We start from the raw sequence: 12,872 nt of genomic DNA on the forward strand, positions 1-12,872 counted from the left end.
AGGCTTTGATCTAAGACTTACTATTTCCAAACCATCTTCAAGTTAAATTACAGAGATATCTCCTGAAGTGAATCACTGGAAACCAGGGCATACATGGCACCCCTTTCATTCCCTCTATGATCCCATCAAAGGAGGCAGGTTGTGTGAGTGTGGTGAGACTCAACGCTTCATTTTGGAACACTTTGCCAATTTCCCCCACTTCATGACCTTGGGTAAATGACTTCAGCACTTTTGAGCAGGGTGCTGCCTTTCCTACACTATAAAAATGACTGTTATGTCTATCGATCACGCAGAGGTGCCACGAGGCTTAATTTATTAGTTAATGTTTGTGTTACACTCTGCAGCTCTTACATGGAAGGTGTTATAGAAATGCAAAGCAGCAATATATTACCTAAACATGTGCCTCCTCAAATAGCTCTCCAGAAAGTTTTCATTGCCTCAGCACAAATGATTTCCTTCAAAATGGGTAATTTTGTCCAGGTCTTTCTTGGCCCATAAATTGATTCTCCCTCCTTTCACAGCATAGAGTCTCTGTGCAGAGCACACTTTCCATCTTGTCCCTGAAATGTTCACCGTGGATGCTCTCCCTTGTGTGTGCATCACAATTACTGACAGTCTCCTTTTCCTCATCACGTTTGCCCTCTTCATTCTTTACTCCAAAAGGCTATTATAATTTAACTCTTCTTTACATGCTTAGTTTCATACATGGACATGTTATGTCTCACCCAAAGAGCATGACGTTTTAAAATTAGGCACTAAAAACAAAAGAAATCACTTAAGAATTTTCTGGAAAATAAAATAAGACAATTCAAAATAGAAGGTCCAAGTCTGAACATGTTTTGATGAGATGAAATTAACTGCTAAATTGCTAAAGATTGTATTGGAGATTATTTCTGGTAATGTTAATCTTGTCCATAATTTTGTTAAAAGTGGGTTCTTTATTAAAGAACTCTATAGCAAATGGGTATTTATTTATATAGAAATTCCAGAGTTCCAATATTTATTTGCCTGGGATTTGGATAACTTCTTTTCCAAACACGATTAGAGAGAGAAAATACTAAATTATACCAACATATTGTATTCAAAGGCTTTCTTCTTTCCACATTTTTACTTTCACTTCAGTTTTGAGATTTTTTTTATTTGCATATTATTCTTCAACCCTACTGTTTGTGGTTATGCGGTTATCTTAAAATGTACCTGGGATTTGACTGATTGATTGAAAGATGGGGTCTCACTCTGTTGCCCAGGCTGGAGTGCAGTGGCATCAACATGGTTCGCTTGCAGCCTCAACCTCCTGGGCTCAAGCAATCCTTCCTCCTTGGCCTCCCAAAGTTTTGGTATTATAGGTGTAAGCCACTGCACCCAGCCCTGGGATTTGTCTTAATCAGGTATGGTTGTAATTGCCCAGGCAGATTCTTCTTGCCCACTGCCCAGAAAAGCCAATGCACTGAGCACAGCAAGAGTGTTCACAGCAAGGAAAGATTTAATTATTGCAGGCCAGCCAAATGGCATGATGGGAGATAATTCTCAAATCTGCCTCCCTGAGAATTTGGGGACTAGGGATTTTCAAGGCTAGTTTAGCAAGCAGGGGCTAGGGAATAAGGAATATTGGTTGGCTGGGTGGGAGATGAAATCATAGGGGGTCGACACTGTCTTGTGCTGAGTTAGTTCCTGGGTGTGGGTTACTGGTCCAGGTGGTGCCAGTTGGTTCATACAGAATTCAAGATCTCAAACATATCTCAAACACCAGTCTTTGGTTTTACAATAGCAATGTTCTCCATAGGGGCAATTGGTGAAGTTATAAATTCTGTGGCTACACGACTCTTGAGTAGTAAGTAGTTTTTAAAAAGCAAGTTATAAAACAATGACTGGTTAGGGTTTACACCTACATCTTTGCAGAATTCAGGCTTCTATCACGATTGTAACCTTGTGGACTTTCATTAGTTTTAAAAAGGTGATTTTGGTCCCCAAGTAAGGTGGGGCTTAGTTTCAGGAAGGAACTGCTATCATCTTTGTCTTAAAGTTAAACTATAAACAAAATCCCTCCCATAGTTAGCTTAGAATGAGTAAAGGCAGTTAGCTTGTGAAGTTAGAAGCAAGATGAAGTCAGTTATGTTAGATTTCTCTCACTGCCATAATTTTGCAGACAGTTTCATGACAGACACAGAGACAACTCTCTTTGAAAGAAGAGTTTATTACTTACAGGTTCCAAGAGGAGGGGCATGCCATATTATGTCAGGCCTCAGGGGAAGTACCCAGGTCAGTCAGTAGGCAGAAGCAATGAGGGAAAAGCCTGGTCCAGAGCCTTACTGTGGTTTCCATGCGAGAGAAAGGGTGAGGCAGGGAAGGCAAGTTTGAGCAAGCTTAGAATTGGATAGTTTGAATAATGTGGGCAGGCTCTGGCCACAGGGGTGGTCTCTAGTTGTCTGATGCCCAGCCTTGGGGTGATTTAGGCAGTGGAAATACTGGCTTGGTGTATTAGAGCAAGATAAAAGTGGTGGCTGGGGATATGGGCTTTGGATTGGTGGGTTGTATACAAAAGGTGTGCTCACAGGCAAGTTGTCTGCCATCTCTATGAATTAGCTAACCCCTGGAGGGGCAGTCCCTCCCCAGGTCCACACAGCCCCCACAGTGTCAAAGCATCATAAAATACGAAAAAAAAGGAATATGATTAATACAGGGGGACCTTCTCTGAAACTTCCAAGCAAATCTTTAAAATAAGTTTGGCTATATAATTCTCTCTTTATTTAGTGATAAAACATACACTTTATAAGGAAAAAAATTGTGAAAAGAATCATGAAAATTGCTACCATTGATGAATACTTGCTACACCTAGCAATTGATGAAACACTACATATATGACCTCCATTGAAGTATTAAACTGCAAAGGAAAGCTAAATGAAAAAGAAAAGCTTAAATTACCTCCTGCCCTTATTTATTTGTTGTTTGCAAGAGGCAGATCCAGGGGGCTTGGAAAGAGGTTAAATCAGCATTTTCTTCTTTCTAGACAGAGCTGAGTCAGCCTCCCAGCACTCACGTGGTGTTGTGAGGCTGTTCAGTTAGGAGCATAACCTGCCACATTGGGCAGTTAATTGGCCAATTTGCATGAGTTCTGGCATTGTTTGGCAGCTGAGCTCTGACAGTGACTCTAACTGAAATTCTCTCCATATATATCCTCAGTTTGTGGGTAAGGGTTCTTAAACTGGTACTATGCAGGCAGTTACTACCTGGCATATGTACCACCACATCCCAACCAAACCATATCGATGACAAGTACCATTTTGTTTGAGCAACCTCAGAAACTCTCAACAGAGTGTTCTAGGAAATTCACACCCAATTTTCATAGGTTGGCATAATAGATGAAACATATTTGCCATCTGATGTGGTTTTGCTGTCTCCCCACCCAAATCTCATCTTGAATTGTAGCTCCCATAATTCTCACATGTCGTGGGAGGGACCTGGTGGGAGGTAATTGAATCACATTGACAGATCTTTCCCATGCTGTTCTCGTGATAGTGAATAAGTCTCACGAGATCTGATGGTTTTGTAAAGGGGAGTTCCCCTGCACCTGCTCTCCTCTCTGCTGCAATGTAAGATGTGACTTGCTCCTCCTTTGCCTTCCACCATGATTGTGAGGCTTCCCCTGCCATGTGGAACTGTGAGTCTATTAAATCTCTTTTTTCTTTATAAATTAGTCTCAGGTATGTCTTAGCAGCCTGAGAATGAACTAATACACCATCTCCATACAGAAGAATGAAGATTCTATCTCTATACATAATTACAACTACTTTTTAGAGTGTTGCTGATCAAAAGATAATCAGTTGTTCATTGACTAAACAAAATCAGACATAATTTGATGTTTGTATGTTTATAATGGGTATTTGTCTCATGAAATGGGACAAATATGAAATGAGACATCCAAAAATGAAATGTCTCATGAAATGTACACTCCTGCTGATGAACTCAGGCCTTTTCCCAGTTAGCTTCAGATGGGCACCTATTGCTTTGGACTGTGCAGCATCATCCCCTAGTGCCACTTTCCTCTGATACCAGGACCACTCATTGTCATGGGGACAAAATTCCATAGCTGTGGGGTGGTTTGATTGGAACTGCTATTGCCAACCTTGCCTCCCTCCAACCTCCCCAACCTCCCCCCAACCCCAAGCTGTACAGGGGTAGGCACCTGGTCCAGCTACATAACAATATCCCTTCATCCATAGTGACTGCTTGTAGGCTGAGCCAGTCACAGCTCGTCCTGGAACTCCTCTGCTGGAGCATCAGGGGAGACCATTTCTGCGGGAGATGCTAGGCTAGGAGGGTGACATGGTTTGGCTCTGTGTCCCCACTCAAATCTCATGTTGAATTGTAATCTCTAATGTTGGAGGTAGGGCCTGGTGGGAGGTGACTGGATCATGGGGGTGGTTTCTGATGGTTTAGCACCATCCCCCTAGTGCTGTCCCGTGACAGAGTTCTCCTGAGATCTGGTTGTTTGAAAGTGGGTAGCAACTCCCCCTCCGCCTTCCTCCTGCTCTGGCCATGTGAAGACCATGCCTGCTTTCCCTTCCCCTTCTGCCATGATTGTAAGTTTCCTGAGGCCTCCCCATAAGCAGAAGCCTGTACAGCCTGCAGAACCGTGAGCTAATTAAACCTCTTTTCTTTAAAAATTACCCAATCTCAGGTATGTCTTTATAGCAGTGTAAGACCAACTAATACATAGGTATTAGTTGGGCATAAGCAAGGGGCTGGTGGTGGCCCCCTTTCCTGTCATGTGAAAGATTGCGGGTATAATTATGTGAGCATGGTCAAGAGACATAGGGAGATAGACAGCAACAGTGATAGGGACGGAGCCTGAGCCCTTGGATTCAGCTGTTCCTGAAATCAAAGGCACACTAAACTTCCCAGACCCAAGAGGCAATAAGTTCCTTTTGTGTCTGTCCCATTAGGTTAGTTCAGAAATTGGATTTCTGAATTTGCAGCTGGCAGAGTTCTAATTAATACAAAGACATGCTAAAGATACAAAGGGATTTTTTTTTACTGTCTTTATAGTGCTATTTTGTGGTGTTCTGACTGTTGCACAGGTGCTTGTTATTGAAGAGATACATGCTCTATACAAAAGATAACATTTACTGAGTGCTTACTACTGCTAGGCATTATTCTAAGTACTTTCCAAACAATGAATAAATTAATTCTCATAAAATCATTTGCAGTGGGTATTACTAGCACTGTTATACAGATGCAGAAGCTGGGACAGTAAAACAGTAAAGAATCTTGTCCAAGGTCACAAAGCCAGAAAGTAGCAGAGCTGGAATTTGAACCTAGGCAGACTGGCTTGAGTCTGTGCTCTTAGCCACTATGCTGATACTTACAACTTGCTTTTGTCCTAGTTTTATATTTCACAATTACATCTATTAACAAAAGAGAACAAGGCACCGTATCCCTTCTCCTTTCCATGCCTTGAATGCTGGCCTCTAGCTGCTGTTCTTCCAAGGTGAGAAAGAGGCCTAGTTATACTTTATAGAGAATTTGAGAATCATGGTCCTTTAGACTTGGGAGCATTTTGGAAGAAACACTGTCCATAAGCCTCACCTACATTGGCACAATACTCCTCCCTGAAAATGCTCCTCTTTTCATAAGTCTATTGAACGATGTTTTTCAACCAGTGATAAACTAACCCCAAAATATATAGGTGAACTGCAGTATATAACAACAAATATATCTGAGAAAGTCAAATGTTGTGAGATGAGAAAGGGCATTCCCGCTGCTCAGGGATTAGAGTTGAAAGCAGGAAAATCTGCTGTGCTTAACTGGATAAAGTCACAGCATTTACATTTCTCGCTGATAGCTACTGAAGATTCTCCTTGAAGCTCAAGTTCTTGCTGCCCTCTGTCCCAGTCCCCTGTAGAATTGTCAAATCCCACTTTTGCACTTACTTGATTACCTGCTGAAATCCTGAAATTGCCACAGCTGTTGCCATTTTAGCTCCTTGAATTTATGAGCACCAGTGCATCTCCCTCGCATCTGCTTTGGCTGCTGCTTTTGAAAGGAGTGATCACACGAGGCGGGGTAGAGGAAGAGGCCCAGATAGTTCTGTGGCACTGGAGGCAGCTAAGAAAAGAAGCAACTCTTGACTTGGTGATTAGAATAGTAGCAACTGAGAACATTAAATGTGTTTATCTTTCTTCTGAGGAATGCCAAGTATTTTTAAAAAGAGAACCCTGACTCATCGTGCAGAAGCACAAGGACACACACTAAAAATAGTGGTGTGGTTTCTAACATCGAGATGCTCCGCAGCAGGTGACGAGAGGTTTGCTTCTTAAATAGACAGGTAACCTACGGAGAGCATATGACGATCTTCTCTGTAAAGGACTCTGTCAACTCTGTGGGATCTTCCTTTCAGATGACTGATGGGTAACAGCAGGGTGGAGGTCGGGAAGGGGAGGCCAATGGATATGCAGGTGGTACTGTTTCCATAAGCATTTCTCTTCTTTCCTTAATGGAATCGACATGCTCTCTGGTTTCCCCAACGTCCTAGATTAAAGTGGCTTTAAACCAAGGAGTGAGCCAGTCATATACCCTTTACACATCCTCAGTTCTATGTGGGCTTTGGTCTGGGATCAACTGTTCTTCATGATCTGTGCCCTGCCACGGCCTCAGAGAAAGGCTGATTCCTGCATGTTCACTAAGGACAGTAAGATGCTTCTGGAGAGTCAGATATTTGGGACCTTGATATTCCCCAGAGTTGAGTCCACTGGCCCTTTATGCATATGTGACCAGCACTGACCGAAGCTTCTCAGAGTGAAACTGAGCATCTTTCTGGGTACCCGCACTGCCAAAGCCCAGACCACCTCTTTGTTTCCACACACAATGGCGTCTTCAGAAAGCAGGGAGAGGATGCACCTCCCTGCCAAAATCAACCCCGGTCAACTCCAAGTGAGTCTATAAGCCTTACTAAAATAAAGCTGATTTAACAAATAGTGGCTTAACACTTGGAATCACTAAATGCTATGCTTTAATGTGTTTGTAAGAAAATCTCACCATTTGATATTAAAAGGAGGAACAAAATGAATTTTGACACGCATTTATCAAATCTTGAGGAACACTAACTTTCTGAGAAGAGAAGACCTTTTTAGAGCCCCCAAATGGAAACTGGATAAAGTCCTTTAGACTTATGAAAAGCTACATGCTTGAACACAGCTCCTGTCCTGTGGTTTCAAATACAGGCTTAGGACTTCTGCCTCTGAATAGGATGTCAGGCAGCAGACTGATGCTCTCACCAAAAATAACTAGAAAGGCCACATAAAATAAAATTAAATTTAAAACTCTGTTAAAAGACATAAGAGAACTGCTGATGCATAGGTGACTATCAAGGCCACAGTTTGAAGAGGACAGAATCACAGAAGGGTGAGCTGTTGATCTGCAACTTCTTTTATTCCAGGACATTTGCAGAGTCTAGATGTAGAGTAAGAATCCGCTACTGGAGCAGAGAAATCATCAGAGCTCTAGACAGCCTTGGAGGGTTCAAAAGACAAAGCTGAAAATTTAAGAGGCCAAGATCCTGGTGAGGGGCAGAAAACTGACCCTGGTTTTCTCTTCAAGAGGTTAAGAGAGCAAAAGGCTAAAAGATTAACAGAGCAAAGGCTAAGTGGAAAGACTGAGAAGAGAGTGAAGTTTTTGGCAGGGTCGCCATGCTTCGGGAACAAGAATTATGGTTCAGGACCCACAAGGGGAAGGGCCCTGGGGAATAAACCAGGGTCTTGGCTGAGGCCTCAGGAGCCTAGACTTCACTCAGCTCAGTGAAAGTTGATTATCCCCTTCTCAGCTTGCCTAGCAAACGAAGGTGCGACTCCCCTTTGGTGAAGAATAACACCTGGAGCCTCCACACTTTTCCTTTTAATGGATAATGCGCAGCATTCAATCAAAACTTTTGGGGGTCCCCCAGCAGCATGCCTGGTAATGGCTGTGATGACAGTTTTCTAGTATTTAATTTGACATTAAGTGCATATCTAATTCACAGAACTTGGGCTTCCTGGAAGCATGGTTACCACAGGCAGGCTAGGAAACAGTGCCAAGGTGTGTGAGTCTGTGTCTGTGTGTATGACACTGGCTTTCATGCAGGAGCTGCTCATTAAATCAACATGGCCACAATTCACAGGGTAAGCGGCAAGCCTATCGTTTGTCAAAGATAATTCTCATTCAGTTTCATACCAAGGAGTGAGGAAGATTTTTTTTTTTTTAACTGTGAAAACCCCACAAAAACAAAAAGAACAACAAAAAAGAACAAAGAAGCCTTCTCTCCTCCTCCAAATACAAGTGAGTATTCCTTCTGTGTACTCTCGCAGCATGGCGTTTCATTTTACTTATCTGTATTCTTCCCAAGCTGCAAATCTAATCTAGGGCCGCGAACTATATCTACCTTAGTCACACAGTCTCCTCCAGTGGCTGGTGCAGTGCCTGGAGCACAATGGGGGCTTAATGAAGTTTTTTTAAATAGAATTAATGAAGGAAATAAATAAAAGCAAACCGAATGTCAAACTTACTTTGGGAAAATAGTCACAATACAGTTGTGATTGGCAGTTGGGTGCACAAAAGCCCAATGTGAACTATAGCAGAAAGTCTCTTATCTGATGTAGTTAGAAAGGTAGTTATTCAGGCCAGGAACAGTGGCTCACACCTATCATCCCAGCAGTTTGGGAGGCTGAGGTGAGGATCCCTTGGGACCAGCAGTTCAAGACCAGCCTGGGCAACATAGTGAGACCCCATCTCTTAAAAAAAAAAAAAAAAAAAAAAGTCAGCTGGGTATGGTGGTGTACACTCATAGACCTAAGTACTCAGGAGGCTGAGCTGGGAGGATCATGTAAGCTCAGGAGTTTGAGGCTGCAGTGAGCTATGATCATGCCACTGTACTGCAGCCTGGGTAACAGAGGGAGACCATGTCTCAGAAAACAAAACCGAAAAAAAGGAAACAAAGGTAGTTATTCAGTTCATTGAAGGTAATTTATAGCTGGGAACTTACAAAAAAATACATACTTATTTTGCATTTTACCCTTCACACCTCATTTTAACCTAAACACAAATGCACACTTGTATACTAATATCTTGACAGTGTGCCAAAGTCTTTTGAGTATAGGTCTGTTTACAAAAGAGCCAACTGATCCTTCTTAATGATCTTTCTTGAATGAACCACATTCACAATGAATCATTTCCGATTTAAGCTTTTAAAAAGTGGAGTGAGAACCAAAAGGCACTAGGGACAATCTGAGCAAAAACTTCACAAAGCCCATACACTTCCCAGTATTTTCCAGTTTTCTTTCCCATACTTGAAACCTTCTTTTTTTTTTTTAAAGCAACTTGCTTAAAGTCCTCTCAAAGTATTCAGCTTAATTTTCAAATGCAAAACAATTCTTTGATACTCATATTTATGAGATTATGTGACATTTAAGTACCTAATATTAACAGTATGACTGATATAATAAGTTTGGGAACAACTATAACTGAATCCCGGTAAGCATACAACTCAACTTGCAGGTGCAGAAGTATGTGAGTTAGGAGAGGGTAGCAAATTACTAGGTGGGAGCATGGGCATGCCATGGGCATTCATTAGTATGTTTCATAGAGGAGCGGTCAATCCTGTAATAAGGCAAAGTAGAAGTCATATAAGAGAGCTTATAGAGAAAGTGTTATTCAGGACAAGGAGCAGCTTCCGTCAGCAAAGAGTAAGTATTCCAGAGTATTTAAATATATGATAGTTTAACTATTAATTAAGTTAAACTGCCTTAACATATTAACATTTTAAAGAATGGATAATAACATAATACCTACATCACGATTACATGCACAAATATAGTAATATATTTAGTCAAATATTTGATTCCTTTTAAATTAATATATTTAACATAAATTATATCATATTCAAAACAGTCTTTGAAATATTTTAAGTTTTCCTTTGCTATCTGCTATCAATTTAGGATGAAAAAGCATGTTTGATAGATAGCTAATCCTGTTTGAATTATCAGAAGCTCCAAATTAATGGATTATAAATTGCATGTGTAATAGATGGTACAGCAGGCCACTTTTAGACAGCAGGCTCCTGAAGAATAGACGTAGCACTCAATGAATATGCTGTACACAAGACTCTACCAACATTAGTTCTCCCTAAATCTTGTTTTTCCTTTTCTTTCTAAAAATTCAGACCTGTAATAAGAATGCAGCTCATGTCTATCCACCTACACTTATATGCTGTGCCAAGATATCATGCTATAGGTATTTTTGCACTTCCTCTATTAGGTATTTTTTGCCCGACATGGATATTAATGAGAATGGATATATTTGTTAGGTATTGCAAATAATTCAACTTTGAAAACATTTTCTATTACTTCTCTTTCAAGCTTCTTGCTTGGACTAAAGAGTATTAAGATTGCAAGTGAGCTACAAATCATTTTCTCCAACAAACACACAAACTTGTTCAAAAACAGATGAGACTGATGTAAGATTATAATTATTTCCTCTAACACTAGACATTTTTTTTTCTCATTACACAATTTTGCCAATTTAAGCTTACAAAGCTTAAATATTGCTGCAATATTGCTTTCCTCTACTTGTGTGTTAAGAATCCATGAGATTTTATTTGATTTTTTTCAAAAGTGTTGTGCACATATGTAACGATTTGCAAACCATTGATTTGGTCCAATTTTATCATCCCCCAGAGTAAGTAACAGACAGGGATTAAGTAACTTGCAAAAGATCACACAATTAATTAGAGGCCACACAATTAACAGAAACTGACACTTATGTCAATGATCTTCCCATTGATCACACTGGCTTTGTGTTTTCTAATTTCAGCCATGTTGATTCAGACTAACCTAGTCGTTGCAATCTTCATTTTCTGAAGCAGTTTTCATCCTAAAGACTCATGAATGTTAAGTAGAGAATCAAATCCATTAAAAGATCTAACTACCTTCAATTGGTTCAGATAAATGAGGAGTTTTCATCTAATGGAAATGTTGATGGAAGGCAGGAACTTGAAATTTGGCTAGTTTATTGGGTTTCATAGCATAAATTATGGCAATTTAAATGAGTTTTTATTCTTACCCTATACAAGAAACTAACAAAAAAACTGGTAAAACTTTTGGATGCTTTCCATCAGCAGACTGGGATGATAATCCAGTTTGGCATCCATCCAATACGATAGGTGAATCATTCCAAATGAATAAACTAATTCTAATAACAGAATAGGGCTTCGATATTATGAAAATAAATATATTTAAAATTGAGAAACATCTACCAACTGAAAGGGTGGTGCATTAATTGTCAATAGTCTTATACTGTGTTTTCAAATATGTAGTCACAAGTATATTTGCTATGTCTTTCTTTTCCTAAAATAAAGTTATTCCATGGTCATCAGTAATATATTAAACTGTTTTAAGTCATAGAGGCTGTGATACAGTTTTGCATAAGCAGTAACAGTATTTTTCTTTAAAGATAAGGGTTTAGAACCTCATGAATAGCAACAACTAACACTGGGTTCATGCTTATCTGTTTTCATTTAAAATAAATTTTGAGAATGTATGGCAATAGTTAAATTCTATCAATTTTAGTATTCACCAAGAATTCAAAATACCTTATATGGGGAGAAAAAAGAAAGTCTGTGGTTAAATGAATTTGAGATATAGTAGATTATTTCTCAGTTACAATACTATATGATCTTTTTTGCAGATAATTTCTGGGACTCAAAATTTTAAAGAAAACACTTAGGGTAATGTTACTGCAAGGGAATAATATAAGCAACTATCATTTAGTGAGCACTCACTATATACCATAATGCCTGTATTATGTTGATTTGACCACATCTCTAAGGGGTAGAAACACTATCATCACCTCTATTTTACAGATAAGGAAATACTTGAACTCAATGAATCCAAACAGCAGAACATTTCCAGAATGTATACAGAAATCAAACTCTGAATTTAAAAAAAAGTCCCTTTCCCAGTTTTATTATAAATACATCACTAGATGATAGGAACCCAAAGCCTGTGAAATATGCTCTGATGACACCCAGTTTGCTTACCCACAGCAAGTTTCTGTCAGGTTAATGACAATTTTGAGAATTCAGCAAGCTTCCCACACTATGTACAAAAAAATCTCATCCTTAACATTGAACTCTTTCAAACCAGTTTGAAAACTTCTGGAGGTTGTTTTCCTGCAGAGTGGAAACGGTAAAAGGCATGAACTAAAAACCAATGGCAAAGGATGGGGAATGCAAGTTTAGAAAAGAGGCAAAGGAGTTGAGAGAGTCAGATCCGTTCACCAAAGAGAAAACAGCAGCTGGACTCACGGGGCAGGAAGGCCCTTGTTTGGCTAGGCCATCCATTCCCATCTCCATGTGGGGCCACATGCCTCAAGTTCCCAATGGCACATGCCCACTGGATGTGCCAAAACCAATGAGCACAATGGGAATTTAGTAACTTGCACAGCAGAGGCATACAGTCAATACAGTCATGTAGCTGAAGAAGAATTTATCAAAGTATAGAACATGGATCGCCTGTAATATCATCTAGGTTGTCTGTCCAAAGTGAAAATTCATGGAGAGAAACCTAGAAAACTACATCAGCCTCTGTAGACACAGTTAAGGAATCTGCATTTTAAGGAAACCTCAGGAAATTCTGACATAAGCTCAAGTTCAAACCTGAAATTAGGCAAGAAAGAATTCATTATACTTCTTTTAACTCACAAGAAGAACCTTGGTATTTTTCAACTAGAACCTGTTTAGAAGACAAAAGGAGGAAGTGATGCTTAAGAACGGTCCATTTGGGCACTCCAATGCATGTCCCATAATTAGCAGTGGGTGGTCTGGGTGGCACAACAGCTTGAAAACA

At 40.0% G+C, this 12,872-nt stretch overlaps 1 protein-coding gene across 2 annotated transcripts in view; it reads right to left on the reverse strand.

The window, feature by feature from the left end:
* Positions 1–6,152, reverse strand: part of TMEM260 (transmembrane protein 260) — a 331,945-nt gene extending 325,793 nt beyond the window's left edge. The window contains exon 1 of one of the 2 annotated variants that reach the window (XM_023231281.3): positions 5,939–6,152. The gene's annotated coding sequence lies outside the window, so the exon portion shown is untranslated. Of the gene's footprint in view, positions 1–5,930 lie in introns of both variants that reach the window. The other variant, XM_023231278.3, reaches the window with a different exon arrangement.
* Between the last annotated feature and the right edge of the window lie 6,720 nt (positions 6,153–12,872).

Source organism: Piliocolobus tephrosceles, chromosome 6, assembly GCF_002776525.5.
Source record: "Piliocolobus tephrosceles isolate RC106 chromosome 6, ASM277652v3, whole genome shotgun sequence".
NCBI lineage: Eukaryota > Metazoa > Chordata > Mammalia > Primates > Cercopithecidae > Piliocolobus > Piliocolobus tephrosceles.